The sequence below is a fragment of the Callithrix jacchus genome, chromosome 9, assembly GCF_049354715.1.
Source record: "Callithrix jacchus isolate 240 chromosome 9, calJac240_pri, whole genome shotgun sequence".
NCBI lineage: Eukaryota > Metazoa > Chordata > Mammalia > Primates > Cebidae > Callithrix > Callithrix jacchus.
The window spans coordinates 108,828,425-108,846,297 of NC_133510.1; the positions used below are offsets into that span (position 1 = coordinate 108,828,425).

At 43.6% G+C, this 17,873-nt stretch overlaps 2 long non-coding RNA genes across 6 annotated transcripts in view; both read right to left on the bottom strand.

The window, feature by feature from the left end:
• LOC144577662 (uncharacterized) overlaps nt 1-17,873 on the bottom strand; it is a 337,568-nt gene that overhangs the window by 234,199 nt on the left and 85,496 nt on the right. The window lies entirely within an intron of this gene.
• LOC144577663 (uncharacterized) overlaps nt 1-17,873 on the bottom strand; it is a 37,567-nt gene continuing 19,694 nt past the window's right edge. The window contains exon 2 of the long non-coding RNA XR_013522074.1: nt 1-17,873. This exon is cut by the window's right edge and continues 18,218 nt beyond it. This is a non-coding gene — a long non-coding RNA (uncharacterized LOC144577663).

The following is a 17,873-nucleotide window of genomic DNA, read 5'->3' on the forward strand; positions in this document are numbered from 1 at the left end:
TTTTATTGAGACAGAGTCTTACTCTGTCACCAGGCTGGAGTGCAGTGGCTCGATCTCGATGATCTCAGCCCTCCTGGGTAGAAGTAATTTTCATGCCTCAGCCTCCCAAGTAGCTGGGTCTACGGGCACATGCCACCACGCCCAGCTAATTTTTCTATATTTAGTAGAGATGGGGTTTCATCATGTTGGCCAGGATGGTCTCGATATCTTGACCTCGTGATTTGCCCACCTAGGCCTCCCAAAGTGCTGGGATTATGGGCATGAGCTACTGCGCCTGGCCAACTTTACACTTTCAATGGGTGAGCTGTATAGTATGTGAATTACAGCTCAAGAAAGCTGGGTTTTTTTGTTTGTTTGGTTGGTTTTTTTTAAGTACTGCACCTAAGATCTGGTTGGAAAACAAATTAATACTGCTTGTCAAGTATATTTAATTACTGAGAGAATACGAGGATTTTTACCTGCACAATTTCCATTCTTCCTTCTGCATGCTATGCTATATTTTTTCCTCTAACTGCCTCTTTTTTTTCAAGTTTTTATTTCTATGGGTTTTGGGGGAACAGGTGGTATTTGGTTACATGAATAAGTTCTTTAGTAGGGATTTGTGAGATTTGGGTGCACTCGTCATCCAAGCAGTATACACTGAACCCAATTTCTAGTCTTACTCCTCACCTGCTTTCCACCCTTTCCCTCTGATTTCCCAAAGTCCATTGTGTCATTCCTATGCCTTTGCATCCTCATTGTTTAGGTCCCACATATGAGTGAGAACATAGAATGTTTGGTTTTCCAGTCCTGAGTTACTTCACTTAGAATAATAGTCTCCAATCCCACCCAGGTTGCTGTGAATGCCATTAATTCATTCATTTTTTATGACTGAGTAGTATTCCATCATATGTAAATATGTACATACCATTTCTTTTTCCTGTAGTTGATTTATGGGCATTTGGGCTGGTTCCACATTTTTGCAACTGCAAATGATTATGCTGTGATATTGTTTGGGAAGAAGAACGGCATTTCCTATTTTGTGCGTTCCCTGTGAAGCTGCCTTCATCAATTTTACCCATGCTAAGCCAGTTAGCACACACCCTTCCCTTGGTGACAGTGATTGGTTCAGCAATAAGTACATGATGCTGTTGGTGACACTGATTGGCTAAGAGATAGGCATGTGACTCAAATTAGACCAATCAGAGCTAATGAGACTCAACCAGGTGACTTTATCTGAGCTCTTGGGGGTCCCACCCTTCTTTTTCCCCAATAGCTGTCAGTCTGAATGGATGTAGAGAGGGAGCAGTTAGCAGCTCCTTGCAAGCACAAAGAAGCAGGCTGGGGATGATGGCAATACAGAAAATTAAGTAGAACTGAGAGAGGGAAGCAGAGTTCTGGCTGCAAGTCATTTGAGCCCTGATTCCTGCCATGCCTGCAGCCAGATCTTTCCTCTGGACTGTCCCATTATAGAAACTATCAAGTTCCCTGTTCTGCATAAACTAAAATGGTTTGGGTTTTTCATCTCTTGTAGCCAAGAGAATTCTAAGCAAAATAAAGAAAATAGAGAATGGCTTTCCTAAGCGCTGCCTTGAGAAATGCTAGGACACCTTTCTTGTGTATTGAAAGAGTACTCAACTGACTAGAAATTTCTATCCTTGGGGAAGGACCAGAGCTGGGACAGGGAATGTTGGCACCTGTGCCACATAGTTGAGGAAATAAAGCCAAATCTGTGTAGTAGAAAATGTCTTGTCTTTAGCACCACAGATTTTTATTGATAATTGATTGTACTCCAATCTCCTCACACAAAAAATGGACTTAGAAATATTTCCAACTCCCATTGCCCAGCATATGGTTGGCCAATGTTTCCCCAGGATATCAGGAAAGCCAGTGCAGTGAGATTCCATCTGATTTGCAAAGCACCAGGTCTTGGGAACACTAATGTGCTGATCAGCTTTCAAAGAACCAACCAAGCCACAAGCCAGAAAAAGGAGACTTACATGGACTTTATCAATCAGTTATCTTTCTGATTAGTATTTAGTTGCACTTTGAGGATTAATTCCCTTAATACAAGTGAGCACTGGTAATCCATATGAATATACTTGCCCTATAAGGAGATTTGTATTAAGCTAAATACCTGAAGTGTTCATGATATTGTGAAACTCAAATCTCCCAAATGAACAATTGAGGACTTACACACAGCGCAGGAGATAAAGAATCTCAATGGCCTTCTTTGAGGTATGAAGGCTGTGGGCCTATTCACCTCTGAGTTTGGGATTTGACTCACCTTTGGGATTTGAAGGATCTAAGCCAAGTTTGTCTAAATACAAAGCCACAGCTTCTTCACCAGTGTTCTCTGATGCCTGAAACAGTTCCTAGAATAAACTAGGAAGCCAAAAAATGTTTTTAGGTTTTTTTTCCTTCTCTTCCAGAAGAAACTCCAAAGGTCAAAAGGTCTGTTCCCTGGCAGTCAGACCAATCCTAGACGATTAGCCTTTGGAAAATCAAATTAGAACAATAAAGGGAATTCATTAGCTCATGTAACTGAAGGGCCCAGGGATGGTAGAAGCTTCTGCAAAACTTAATCCAGCACTATATTTTGAGATCAGGACTTGGTTTCCTTCTGTTCTTTATCTTTTTTCTTAAGCTTATTATTATCTATTTTCTTTAATGTTGGTTCCATTCTCAAGTAGTCTCTCCCTGCATGATGTAGATGACTGAAAACAGCTACATGATTCTTCATTCACATCCAACAGAAATATGACACTTTGTCTCAGCATTTCCAGCAACAGTCCTAAGATTTCCTTGGATTGGACTGGCTTAGATCATGTGCCCATATCTGAACCAATCATGATATTTATAGAGAGTGCTGCATGCTGATTGGCCCAAGCCAGAGTTCATCTTTGAAGCTAGGAAGAATGTCAATCTCACCCAGACCACATGAGTGGGGAAGTTAGGGTACAGGAGGCAAAGGAAGTGGGGCATGATCGGTGGCCCCATCTTATATATGAAGCAACAGAACACCAGGCAGGTTTCATCACTCACCCAGAAAGGTACAGTGAGCTCAGTGAGAAGAGAACTAGACCTCTAGCCCACTTCCCAAAACAGTTTTATTCTTTCCTCTCTGTATTTAACTTACTCCCAACCAAACTGCACAAATATCATCCTGTCTTTTTTCCTTGTAACATTTCATGAAGAAAAGACAGAAATATTTCAAGGTATTTCTAGGGGAAAGTAACTTACTTGTGGGTGCACTCTATTCCTTAGGATCAGGTTCAGCAATATTCAAGAACAAGAACACCACCAACAAAAAGGTCCCAGGAACCCAGCCCATAGACCAACTCAGTCATCCCAGCCACACAAAGCGACACAAAATGACTGGCAGAGTGAACAAAGAGAAAGCCCCCACTAGGGCCCTGGGGCTGACTCCAGATTTGAGGGAGGAGGCTGGGGGCCAGAGCTGCCTTTTCTTTGTTCCCAATTCTCCACAAGGCTATTTGCATTTCATTGTGGTCCTGGATGATTTAAGGAGCCCAGTGAAAACCCTTGGATGTGGTTAGGACATTCATGCTCCAGTGATAAATAATATGACCAATGTGTATGGCTTAGAGTCACTGCATTATCAAAGAGCTCCTTGGAAACTGGGCAAATGGTTGAGCTTTTTTTTCCTCCTGCTTGTGACTGGTTTGTTTATTTATTTATTTATTTTTCATCTACTTGATGAATTGATTTCTTATCCCTTTCCAAGCATATAATACCATCCTAGGGACTGACACCCATCCTGTCTTTACAACCAGATCCCACCAATACTGCTGCTCTGCCAGAGCTTTGATGGGCAGGTCAGAGTTGACAGAAAAAGATGAAGGTCTCTTTCCCACCTTTTTCTCCTCACCGACTTCTCCAGACACATTTTCTTCCCAAAGAAATCTCCTGGTTTACTTCAAAGGCAGGTCTGCGTCCAAAAGAGATAATACTGATGGGCAGTGGGGGTAGAAGGGAGAAAGTAGAGAGGAAGGAGAGGGGTCTCTGGACAGGGAGGGAAGTGAGACAGATGGGCACAGAGCCTGCTGCCTGAGTTTAACTTGTCACTGGGAGGCAGGCCCAGGCTGGGAGGACTCAGGCCTTCCTATGTGAGGAGGCGTGACAGTAAAAACTCAGCAATCCAGGCTTATCTTTGCTGGCAGAGAAATCAGGGTTGGACAGATCTGAAGAGAATAACTACTGGTTATTTCTGGAAGAGCTTCTTAGATTTGCTGCCATGTCTGTCATGGTGGTTAAGAGCTGGGACTTGGAAGTCTGGGTTCCAATTCCAGCCCCTTCAAAATATAAGTGTATTCAGTTGAGCAAATCTTTTCTTTTCTAAGCCTCAGACTTCTTGTCTCATCTGTTAAAGGAGAGCAATGTGCTTCTTGTAGTCCCAGCAAACCAACAATCAGGGTGAACTGAGCATGCTGCTTTCCAAAGATGAGGCTACCATCAGGACCAGACACCTCACCCTCTTTCTGTATGGATATAAAAGTTGGTGGGGAAAGAACTTTACCTCCTTTGATAACCTGAAGTCTTCTAAGCCACAGGTTGTCAAGAGAGTAGGTATGCAGGATTGAGGAGGAGGCAATTTGCCAGAAGGAAAGGACTATCATGAGGTACATTCACAGATGGATGAGGATGGAGACAACCCCTGAACTGAGCAGACACTTTCAACTTGAAATTTCACCAACCCTTCTTCATCACTATGAGCCAGATGAAAGAATGAGCCAAACTAGACTCAGGGTTTCCAGAATAACCACTCAGCTACAGCAGGGGTAGAGCACCAGATCCTCAATTACAAGCAGAGGCCTGAGACAACATCGGAGGAAGCAGGGGGCCCCTTTGTAGAGCGCTCAAGCCAAGTTCTATTTTTCTGGTTGTCTTTTGTCCACTCGAACTAGAGATACTTCTTTTTGTCTGAGACAAAGTGACCCATATCCTAGACATAGGGATCATAATAGTGTCGTCTTCTTAGAGATTTTAGGATCCAATAAGGTAATGTGCACATACGGCACTTTGAACCATGCAAGGTATAGAGTGAATACTCAAGAAATGTTAGCTGTCATTAGCATTTCAAGAGCTTTCTTTCTTTTCTTTTTCTTTTTTTGAGACAGTCTTGTTCTGTCACCCAGGCTGGAGTGCTATGGCGAGCTCTCTGCTTGCTGCAACCTCTGCCTCCAGGGTTCTAGCAATTATCCTGCCTCAGCCTCCCGAGTAGCTGGGACTACAGACACCCACATCATGCCGGGCTAAATTTTGTAAAGAAGGGGTTTCACTGTGTTGGCCAAGCTGGTCTTGAACTCCTGAACTCAGGTGATCCGCCCACCTTGGCCACCCAAAGTGCTGGAATTACAGGCGTGAGCCACCATGCCTGGCCTTCAAGAGCTTTCTATGTGCTTCATTTAAATGGTAAACTCCTTCAGAGCTTTCTCTTTTCAAGGTGGAAAAATTAGAACACAACTCAGACTTCACGTGTTTCCCTCCCTCATTTTGCGTGGTGACTTTTCGGGCACTGACGCTGGTAGTGTTTTCTTTTCCACTGTCCTATCATCATAGAACTTGGCTTTGTGACACTGTAAAAGTCTTTTGTGCCAGGACAACCAATTAGGCATGGAAGGATGGAGGAGCCTGGCAGTCAAGGGTTTATTTTTCCCATTTGTCTTTCAGGGGCAGTGATAGTTGCTTTCCAGAGCCACGGTGGCTCTAGCTGTGTAAGCCCCTCAAACCAAATGATTTATAGACATGTTTTTAGGGGTACCTTGCCCATTCTGTGGGTTCAGCATTGCCTAAATCACACGCTGACTTCTTTTTGCCATCTGTTACATACCTAGACCCTTTGTGTCCTTCCTCTAAGCTGTCATCCTGTGGTTACTCAGCAATTGCCAACTGGTTTTTCATATTAGCCCAAGAAAAACATCATTAGGAAGGGCGAGTCTGTGGCCAAATCCATTGCTTAATGGTCTGCAAAGCCAAACAGAAATAAATTGGAGGTAACTAAGCTGAAGGCCTCTCTACTAGCAGGGAAAGTGAAACTTGACACTTGAAGCATGAAAAGTGGTAAGGTTGCCATTGCCGCACTGCAGAGTTTCCTGTAAATAAAGTCACTTATAGAAAGTACCGTTCCTCCTGAGGTCTTCTTATAAAGCCAGTCTAGAAAGGAAGGCCATTTTCTCTACAAGGTAAAGCAATCATGTTCTCGGTTTTCATTAAAATTCTCATTCCCCACAGAACTGACTCTATTTCTTCTTAATGAGGCTGCAAAATTACAGAGACGGCAACTCAGCACCATTTCCTTTTGGGTCACTCTTTCTCCCCTTCCTGCCACTCCATTTCTGCCTTCTTCAGCGTTCACCCATCTTTCCACCACCATCCCACTCCACCGCCTCTCCCCTCACTGCACTGCCTCCCTCCTGCCTTGCTGTGGTCTGAATATCTGTGTCCTTCCAAAATTTGTATGTTGAAAATTTAATCCCCAGTGCAACACTATTAAGAGGCGGGCCCATAGGAGGTGATTAGGCCACAAGGGCTTGCCTTCATGGATGGGATTAGCAACTTTACAAAAGTGCTGGAGGGAAGCAGTTAGGCCCTTTTTCGCCTTTCTGTCCCTTATGCCAGGTGAGGACACAGCATTCTTCCTCTCTGGTGGGTGAGGGCACGAGGCACCATCTTGGAAGCAGAGACTGGGCCCTAACAGACATAGAATCTGCCAGAGCCTTGATCTTGGACTTTTCAGCCTCCAGAACTGTGAGAAATAAACTTCTATTCTTTATAAATTAGCCAGCCTCGGGTGTTTTGTTACAGCAGCAGAAATGGGGTGAGACATATCTCAATTGCTCCACCTCTACCTCCACCACCTTATCCTTACTTCCGCCATCCACCACTACCTCCACCATCATTCACACTCACCTTCACTGCCATATAATCCCATGGATACAAAAGCAGAAAAACCTGTTCCTGGTAACACTCAGACTGATATCAAGCATCTTAATAGTATAATGTAGAGATGACAAATTCTGAGGAAAGAAATGGTGACCCAAGAATTTTATAAGCAAGGAAGTTGCACTTTAAATTCAAAGGCAACAGCCAAGTTAAAACACACACACGCCACACAAATCAGAGATGCAGCATTAATGGGCCCTTTGAAAGTAAAAGACTTATCAAATTCAGCCAACCAAAAGATGAATTAAAATAAAGAACTCAAAAAAAAATTAAAAATGTTTTTATATATCAGAATGTAAAACTAAAGCTATCTAGCTACAATAATGGCCACTTAAAAATAAGATGTAAACAATAATCATATAACCTAAAAATTAAGAAACTGAGTATGTAGGTGACGAAGTGAAAAGGTTATAATTTCTTAGAGTTCCACTTTAGGGAATGTATAGATAAGCCGAAATTTAAAGCTTAAAAAAAATCTGCAACCCCAACATGTTCATTTGTTAAATAATCTTTATGTCTTAGCTTCAGTAGGTTCTTTTGGGAACTTATCACTAGTTGTACCATAAATATTTATTTGGAATTTTAGTAATTCTCTGTTTCCTTTCCTTCTATGAAATAACAGACTAATTTAATACTTTTTGTTTTAATAAAGACATGCATGGAAAATTTCTATCTTTTCTCTCTATTGTTTTATCCATGTGTGGAAAGAGGCATTGAAATTATGATCACAAGTGTCAAAGGTGGTTATGTCTATGTGATGAGATTGGGGCTCGCCTTTAGTTTTCTTCTTTGCACTTTTCTGTGCTGTGTGACTTGTTTTAATCATTATCATGTACCATTTTGCAAAGACAATACTATTAAAGAAAATTAAAATGTGAAATTTGAATAAAGAAGAGTGACTGACGCCTTCTCCCTGGATCCTTGGACCCCTCTCCAACATGCCAGAGGGGCCCTCAGGAGCAACAGAGATTGTCAGGATGAAGGATGTTCCTTCTGAACATTGTCTCCTGAACGATTTCTATCTGCACCAGAGATGCAACTCAACTCATCAACTCCGCCTTGCATGCACCAACATGGACCTGGAAAAGTTAATGTCTAATGTTTCTACTTTGCAGGAAACTGGCACGAGCATACACATCCATTAAGAGGAGGTGAAAGTGTAGTGACTAATGCTAGAATCCCCACCTTCTGAGTCAACAGTCCAGAGAACAAGGCCCAACAAACACTTTTCAGGCTTCAGGATCATTTTTTAAAATTCTTGAATGATTCAAGCACTTTAAGAAAAACGAAGTTTTGGCCAGGTGTGGTAATTACAGGCTCTTGCCTGTAATCCCAGCACTTTGGGAGGCGGAGGCAGGCAGATTACCTGAGGTCGGGAGTTCAAGACTGGCCTGACCAACATGGAGAAACCCCATCTCTACTTTAAAAAAATACAAAATTAGCTGGGCATGGTGGCCCATGCCTGTAATCCTAGCTACTTGGGAGGCTGAGGCAGGAGAATAAGTTGAACCCAGGAGGTGTAGGTTGGGGTGAGCTGAAGCCACACTATTGCATTCCAGCCTAGGCAACAAGAGCAAAACTTCGTCTCCAAAAAAAAAAAGAAAGAAAAGAAAAAAATAAAGTTTCTAGAGGAAATCAAAGAAAGTGAAACAAAACTTGTTTCAACCAAAATTTAATGACACATGAGGTGTTTTGGTACACCGTATTTGGCACAAGTAGAGAGCTCAGCACCTGCTGTTAGGGTGGCCTCCAGTATGTCCCAGATGACCAGATGTTCTGAGCAATGAGGGGGCAGAGATTTAGAGGCACAATCAGAGCAGCCTTCCAAGAAGAATCTGTCTGTGGCCCCTACAAAATCCCAACATGAGGAAAACAATAATGTCTTTAATGCATGCACTAGACACTTCATAGTCATTAAATCCCATTCAATCTTTACAACATCCTTATAAGGTCAATGCTACTATTGTCTCCATTTTACACACACGGAAACTGAAGCTCGAACAGTTTAAGCAATGTAGCCAAGGTCACACAGCTAATATAGTTGGCCCTGGGATTTAAAAACAAGTAAGTGGTGATCTACTCAATCTTGACAGCATTCCTAAAAAGAACAGGAGAATGAATCCAACAAAAGTGACTAGCTCAGAGAGGAGCACAATGGTAGCTGGCGTACAAACAGACAAGAGTCTATCTTGGGCAACAAAGGCCCAGAGCCAGGGAATTCTGAATGGCAGCAGGAACAGCCACAGCAGGCAGGGATGTAGGCCCCAGTTCTATCCCAAAGCCCAATTTATACAACCTGATGGGTCAGGGAGAGATATCTTTTTCCTCATGATAGCACGGTAGCTAGAAGGATTTCAAAGCTCCCCACCTGGAATCTACACTTCTCCTAGCACCTATCATACTTGGATGCACTAATTTGTTTATGATCTGTCTCTTCTACTAGACTGTGAGCTCTTTGGGATGGATGATCCTATGTCATTCAATCTTATACACGCTGGTATCTACTAAAGAGTCGGAACTCCAGAACTGTTTGATAAATGCATGAATGCATGTGTGGTGGTGGCCATTTGGCATAGACTGTTTCTACTCTGACTCCATTCTGGGCTCTGAACCTCAGGTTGCCTGAACACAAGACACAGAGTCTCATTCAAATGAGCTCAGGGATGACAGAGGACAGGAAGAGGTATAGCAGGATTCTTGACCCCCTCTTGTTTTAATTAATTACTAAGGAATCCAGGAAACATTGACTGTTAACTTGGGAGGCCAAAGGAAGATTCAGAGGCATCACTTTCTCAACCAGGAATGACCCTCCTCTCCTGATACGGAGACTAGCATCCCTAAAGCTTAGCATTGCAAAGTAGCTTTTACTATCTTGAGCAGAAGAGAGACTTGCATCTATCCTGATCAGAGCCTTTACACAGCCACGAGCCTTGGAGATGTGCTGGTTCAGTAATTTCCAAACACTGTTACCAATAAAGCCCTCTTGTATAGATGCCCAATATATAAATCAGATGAAAGATGAACAGCTGGGGTTGAAGTGCAGGGCCCGGAGCACACTAGCTCAGCCTTCTCTTTCCCTACCTCCATGGCATCTCCTGAGGCACCTCTCTGACACCCCAGGGCTTCGCTGAACACAGCATAGGGCCGCTGATTTTGCCTCATTCATCCATCTTATACGTGAAAAAGAGAAGACCAGAGAAAGGAACAGACTCACTAAGGTTCACAAGCACCTGTGCTGCGGCTTCTTTGGGCATCACCTTGCATGCAAAGCTGATCCAGCAAGCGGTATCTTTAAAATGACTGCAACTTATTCTGCAATAGGGAAGAACATGTTCTGATCCACCCTCACTTTCTCCTGTGTCTTGAGGAATGTGTTTCTGTAGCATTCCAGTGGGTGGTGAAAATCTTGAATTCACATCATTCACCAACATAAGCCCGTGATATAGTTTGGATCTGTGTCCCCACCCAAATCTCATGTCCAGTTGTAATTCTCAGTGTTGGAGGAGGTGACTGGAACACAGGCGCAGAGTTCTCATGGATGGTTGAGCACCATCTCCACTTGGTACTGTATAGTGAGTGAGTTCTCACGAGATCTGGTTGCTTAAAAGTGTTTCACCCATGGCAAAAGGCAAGGCTGGAGCAGGCATCTGACGTGGCAGGAGCAGGACCAAGTGAGAGAAGCTGCTCCAGACTTGCCTTCCACCATGAGTAAAAGTTCCCTAAGGCCTCCCCAGAAGCAGATGCTACCATGCTTCCTGTACAGCCTGTAGAACCATGAGCTAACTAAGCCTCTTTCCTTTATAAGTTACTAGTCTCGGGTATTTCTTTATAGCAGTGTAAGAGTGGATGAATACATTTCAGAATATTCATTTCTGAGACCTGCCATAACAAACCACCCCAAACTGAACAGCTTAGAGCACCAGAATTTTATTCTCTCACAGTTTAGCCGACCAGGTGACTGAGTCAAGATGTCAAGGTTGGTTCCTTATGGAGGCTCAGAGGCTCCCATTTCTCTCATGGATTTTGGTGTTTGCTGGCAATCCTTGGAGTCCTTTGGCTTGCAGACATGTCACTCCAACCTCTGCCTACATCACATCACTTTATTCTCTGCATGTCTCTCTGTGTCCTCTTCTTTTAAGGACACCAATTATTAGATTTAGACCCCATCCTAAATCCACGGTGATTTCAACTTGAGATTCTCAACTAAATTATGTCGGTAAACACCTTATTCCCAAATAAGGTGATATCCTGAGGTTCTGGATGGACGTGAATTTTGGGAGAACACGATTCAATGCACTATAAGTCCCAAGCAAGTCACCAGGTGACTTGAAACCCAGGACTTCAGGTTCATTAGCTAGCACAGGGCTGGGCCCCTCTAATTGAGCCAGTGCAGTCCCTGCTAAAATAGCTCTTAACAACACAGGCCTCCTAGCTCCTCCACCACACCCTACCAATGGTGTCAGCAGGGTGGAGTCCACACCTCCTGTGCTGGTACAGATAATCCAGAGAGGAAATCCTGGGCTGCCCAGATGACACAAGAGACTTTCCTCTAAGGAGAGTGGCCTAAGTTATTTCTCCCATTGCCCTTTGCTCCTCAGTCAGCAATGAATATAGGAAGGGGCTCTCCTCAGCTTCTCCTGACGTCAACTCAAATATTGATGGTGCCTATAAAGCAAAGAGACAGGGAGCTTATCAGTGACATACCAAACCCAGGAAATGCTTGCTACACTTTCATATCTGGATCTGGAAGCCAACATTGATAGTATCCTGGAGCGCCCTCAGATCATATCCAGTGCACCTAAAGAAAAAGAGAAGGCACTTTCTCTGCAGATAAACCTGGCAGCCAGGGTTGGAGGGATGCAGTTGCTGGGTGATGCAACGGAAGTTTCAGAGATGGCCACAAGAGAGGCGTCTGCAAATGAGACTTTGGCGAGAGCTGTGAACTTGAACAAGGCCCGTTACCATGAGATAGCACCTTAGCCCTAGATGGTGACAAGTCTAAAGACTCTGAAGTTGAAATGATGCTTTGGTTTCTGGGTGCCTTTTTGCTGCATTTTGGCTTTTCATATCCAAGACTGCCTGCTTCTTGACCCGTACTATGCCCCAACAGTACCTGCTCTCCCTCTGTGTTAGTGAAGCTTTTGGGGTTACAATTGTTAGACTGCGATAAGAGCAGAAGTTTTGGCTTCAGACAGACCTGAGTTTGCGTCCAAGCTCTGCCACTTTAGAACGGTATGACTGGAGGCAAATTACACTGAGCTGATAATAATAGCACCTAACAGGATTGTTGTAAGTTAAATAATCAACTCACGCAAGGTACTTATCCCAATGATGGTACACAGCATGAACTCAGTCAACGTTAGCCATCATTATCATTATTATTACTATTGTTATTCACATCGTAAGGAAGTGAAACCTACATGCTCCCCCCCATGATGCAGTTGAAGAAGAGTTGGTGTCATCTCACGTTCCCAGTGATCTTTGGCCTGCACTTCCTATGGCTGAACAGATTTTTGAAGGTTTGCTGCATGTTACATACCGTTCTAAGTGCTTTACTTCAACCAACAGCCCTGAGAGCTGCAAATACTATTATTATCGTCTCCACTTCATAGAAAAAGAAGTAAATTGCAGAATAATTATGGACTGCCCAAAATCACACGTCTAATAATGGTGGAACTAGAATTAAAACCAAGGCAGTCTAGCTCAGAGTCTGCAAGCTTAACTGTCCACTGTCCTCCTCTCCTAATAGAGGTTGGTGACCCCTCCTACTAGGATAGATTCCACTTCTGGGGACTTCAAAGAACTCTCAGCGGGAATTTTTAACTGACAATTGGATTTGACAGAACTGTCCTGCCTCTATGCTAATTGATCCCTTCAACTTACGTTTAAAAAGTGTACATGGGTTTCCTGAAGTCCTGAATCTAGTCTCTTACAGATCTTCAGGCAACACAACTGGAGCCAGGTTTCCATGAAAATACAAAAGAAAGAAAAAACCCAGATTGCAGTAGATTCTTCCCAAATACCCACAGATCTGCATTTTAATTGATTATTGGGCTTAGCTACCTGGTCCAAGGTTAATTTGCAAGGTTGATCCTACAGGGGCATTCTGCAGTCCCAGGGCAGAGCTCAGCCACAGGAATATGGGCTGAGGATCTGCCATTATTCCTGGGAGAAGGAAAGGGAGGAGTTGAGAATTCAAATTAGATCTCAGGACACCAGGATGGAGATTCTTAAGCTAAGAAGAACAAAAACTGTTCTCAGCCCCTGGGGAACATCCCACCGTAGTCAAGACATTCATCCCAGACAAGGAGGAGTTGAGATGGGTAGATGCCACTCTGAGTTGAGAGAAGATGTTAAAGAGCACACTGAGTGGTACTATACAAACCTTCTTTGACCTTGGCCAGAGGGTATATCCTAAAGTTTCTTTAAGAGAAAAGAGTATCACATGAAGGAAAAGAGGCAGACTATTCTCTTGGTATCTAATGATCACACTATTCCTCTAGGACCAGGCAGGGTGGGGGCAGAGAACCATCCTCTATTTCTGTGACAGTTGCGAGTTTAACATCATCAGAAGTGTCACAGTCACTGAGTGTCAAGTGATGGCTGCCCACAGCGGCAGCCACAGAAAAGCTTTAATTCCCATCCAGAGAAACATGAGCCATCTCACTCCACCCCCAGGACTCTGCCAAGGGTAGAAGAAAGAACTGAAGGGCTGGAAATGCTAGCAGTTTTCACAGGAAGAGGCTCTAAATCCAGTACAGCTGACTGTGTCTTTAGGTACCTGGGAAAATAAGGATATTATCCTTGTAATCCTCTCAACTGTACCCACAGACAGTCTTATTACCTCCAATTTCCAGATAAGGAAACCAGGATCAAAAGATTTAATGGAAACTCCTATTTTTCTGTTTCTGATTTTCTATCTGTGCACTCAGGAGAGACTTCAGGTTTCTTGGAAGGATTGAGAGGAAGCTTCTACCTTTCCTTCCACCTTTCATTTTCTCCTCTCAAGACAACCTCTCTAAATAGGGAAAAACAAATTGTTTTTCCTTCTGCATTCACACTGCTCTCAATATTTCACTCTGACAACAGATAGATGGGTTTTTCCCACACCAATCAATTTAATAACTCTCTGTGGACACCAACTGAATGTCCTAGAATTTAACTCAATTTGACAGTATCTGCCTGGACATAGCATCAGATCTCACAGGTTAAGGGTTCAGTCCCACAAAACCGCCTCTCCTTGTTACAATAGGTAGCTAGTCCCCCCTGAGCCACCACACCAGGAATGTCAAGCAACCATCAGGTGATGTTCAGGCAGTTGTTAACTGTCTCTTTAAAATAATCATTGGTATCAGCCAGTGCCAGGAAGAGGCTATCTTCTAGTGGAAAGAAATACCTGAAACTGGTGACCAGCACCTTCCTGCTAAGATCTCAGGAGGTAGGCGATGGGGCTCACACATGAGCACTGAGAGGCAAAATGGCAGCGTTGAACTGGTATATGACCTTATAGGAACATTCGACTGGTAAGGGAAGAATGCTTCAAGTGAGCATGTGTACCCCTCCAGTAAACACACGGTTCCCTGCGGCCCCTCCCAAGTGCTGGCAGCCACTGCACATGCAGACAGCCCAGCCCGAGGGAAGAATCAGGGGAGAAGGGATGCAAGACCACAGAAGCATGCCAACATATAAAACCCCATGTCAAAAGTCAAATCGTGCACTTGATCTTTCAAGTTGCCCACTTGGCCCTTTACTTCCTTTCATTCCCACTCTAAAGCTTTTAAATAAACTTTCACTCCTGCTCCAAAACTTGCCTCAGTCTCTCCCTCTGCCTTATACCCCTTGGTCAAATTCTTTCTTCTGAGGAGGCAACAATGGAGGTTGCTGCAGAACCTTATGATTCGCTGCTACTAATATACTTCGGTGCCACATGACTCAAATACATTCCACTCTAACGCCCCTACCAACTTCAGGTATCAATTGCAAGTCCAGGCTGCTACCTGTGCTTCTGAGCAACTGGCTGTAAATTGGAGGTTCCTGTTAACCCTTCCTTATGTTTGATTATTGCTAGAACAGCTTACAGAACTCAAGAAAACAGGTGCTTATTAGAGCACTGGTTCATTATAAAAGGATACAAGTTAGGAACAGCCTGGAATGAACGAGGTGGCTCATGGCTATAATCCCAGCACTTTGGGAGGCCAAAGCAGGTGGATTGTTTGAGCTCAGGAGTTTGAGACCAGCCTGAGCAACATGGGAAAATCCCACCTCTACTAAAAAACACAAAAATTAGCTGGATGTGGTGGTTCATGTCTGTAATCCCAGCTACTGGGGGGCTGAGGTGAGAAAATAGCTTGAGCCCAGGAGATGGAGGGTGCAGTGAGCCAAGATCAGGTCAGTGCACTCCCGCCTGGGTGACAGAGCAAGACTCTGTCTCAAAAAGAAAAAGTTAGGAACCGCCAGATAGAAGCCATGCATAAGAGAAAGTATAAGGTAGGTAGGGAAGCTTCTGTGCCTTCTCTGGTCACACCAGCCTCCGGGAACTTCCACACGCTCAGCTCTCCTGAAGCTTTTTAGTGGTGTTCTTTGAGTGGTTATAGAGGCCTCATTACATAAGCGTGATTGATTGAATCATTGGCGATTGGTGATTGACTCAACCTTTAGCTCCTCTCCCTTCCCCAGAGGTTGGGGGGTGGAGCTGAAAATCCTGACCTTCTAATCACCTGATTGGTTCCCCTGGCAACTAGACCCCCATCCTGAGGCTATCACGGAGCTCTTAGCTGCTAGACATCTCATTCGCATGCGAAAAGTTGTCATTTTCGAGACCTCTAAAGGATTTAGGAGCTGTGTACCAGGAAACACGGATTAAGACCAAATAGATACACATTTATTACTATAAATCCCAATATCATGGTATCTAATTAGGGAGACTGATAAAAGTTTGGAGCACATGAATTTCACCTTTTCTAGGCTCTTGACATTTTCAGAGTAGCCCGGCTGTCCTCCTACACCCAGCTCCCAAAATATACACACATTCCCCTCCATCTGGTTAAGCCAACTGCTACCATAGGAGAAATCCTGCGGTTCTTTACCAGCTTTGAACACCGGGGTAAGATTCACCCCAGGGATGAATCCAGATGTCCAGACTTGAGTGACCTGATTTTGCCTGCAGGTCCCATAAAACTTTATTAGTAGTAAGGCTGATGAATTAACATGTTAAGACTCAACTGATTCCAACCTCGTAGAGAAAAGAAGATCTGGGCACTTTAGAAACACCAAGGGTATTCTTCCAACAATAACCTGCCCAGAATCAAACAGCTAGGAAGTGTGTAGATGGCATTCACACTGCCCGCTGAATCCAGGAAGTCTAACTTCAAATTCTGAGCTTTTAACCACTATGATACATTGACGATGAAGAGGAAACTGGGGCCAAGGAGGTGAGGAAGGAGTCATGTCACAATGAGCCTTGTAGAACATGGAAGAAGTTTGGATTTCGCCACAAGGGCTGTAGGGGAGCCACACACGTATTTCAAGCAAGAGGGGTAGACACTACCATCTGCAACAGCCCTGGACCAGACCCCTACAGTTAAGATTTTAGGTTAGAATTTTCTTCCAAAAGAAAACATACCTGAGAAAACAATGTTGTTACTGTCATTAAAATCAATTCGTGACATGTGAGGCTGGGGAATGGGAGCCCAATGGTGTTGTTTGTTTTAAAGGAGAAGCATATTGGAATGAGTGGGTTGTTTTGTCTTTGTTTTGCTTCCTCATTCTTGAGAAGTCAGGCAGGCCAGGATGGCTGCCAGGGCACGTGTGTGGTCCACCTTGGCCTGTGAGTGAGTGCACAGAGCCAGACTTCACTAGTACCTGCTGGGCTCTGTCCCACTAAGCACAGAGTCAGCCTGAGTACACAGGTTGATTATCATCAACTTCCCCATCATCATTAACAATTTCCTCTCCTAACCACGTCGACATTTACTGAGCTCTCAGGATGTGCTGACCCTTAGATGTGGTCAATGTGAAATAACTTCATAACAGACCTATTAGGTAGATACTATTATAACTTCCGTTTTACAGTTGAAGAAATTGAGATGCAGAAAGCTTCAGTAATTTGGTATGGAATAAACAAGCAGGAATTTGAACCCAGGTTAATTTGACCTTCAAGGTCTTAACCACGAGGCAACACCTTGCCACATAGGAGGTGCTCATAGTTGGCGCCAAGACTACCAGAAGCAACTCTTTTGCTATGTTAGGCATGCAGCTGGAGATGAGCATAGCTTCGATAGCAGTAAAGTGGGTCATTTGGGTTAAACACCCTGGTGCAGAGGCGTGTGGGGAAAAATCTCCCAAATATTCATCACTACTGATGAAATCACTGGTAGTAATGAATCTACATCGTGATTTTCTAAGATAGAAAACATTCTCTACAAACTTCAAGTCTCAGCTCACACAGAATAATGTGGAGACACCAAGTTAGTCATCTGATACACCAAATAAATAAATGAACAGACAGGAATGTTTGTATTTTTATCTTTAAGCATAGTATGTACAACAGAACTAGGTACAAGTGGTTATTCAATGCAATGTAACATTTATAGAGTTTGTATTGCATGCAGGCACAGTAGCAGACACAGGACACAGAAATGAACCAGACATGATCACTGCCCTAACAAGACCTACAGAGTTCTGTAAGGGCAGGAGGTTTGGAACCAACTATAGTACGACACCTGTTAAATGCAACATATGCAATAGGAACAGAGCTTTCATTGGAGCACAGAAGACTGAGCAGTTATTTCTACTCAGAACTCAAGCAATGCTTCACAGGGTCAGGAACATTAGAATATCAAAGGGTAAGAAGAATAAGAATATAGGCAAGGATATTCTGGAGAGGAGGATGTCTTGAAGAGCCTGGAGAGAAGAAAAACATACAAAGT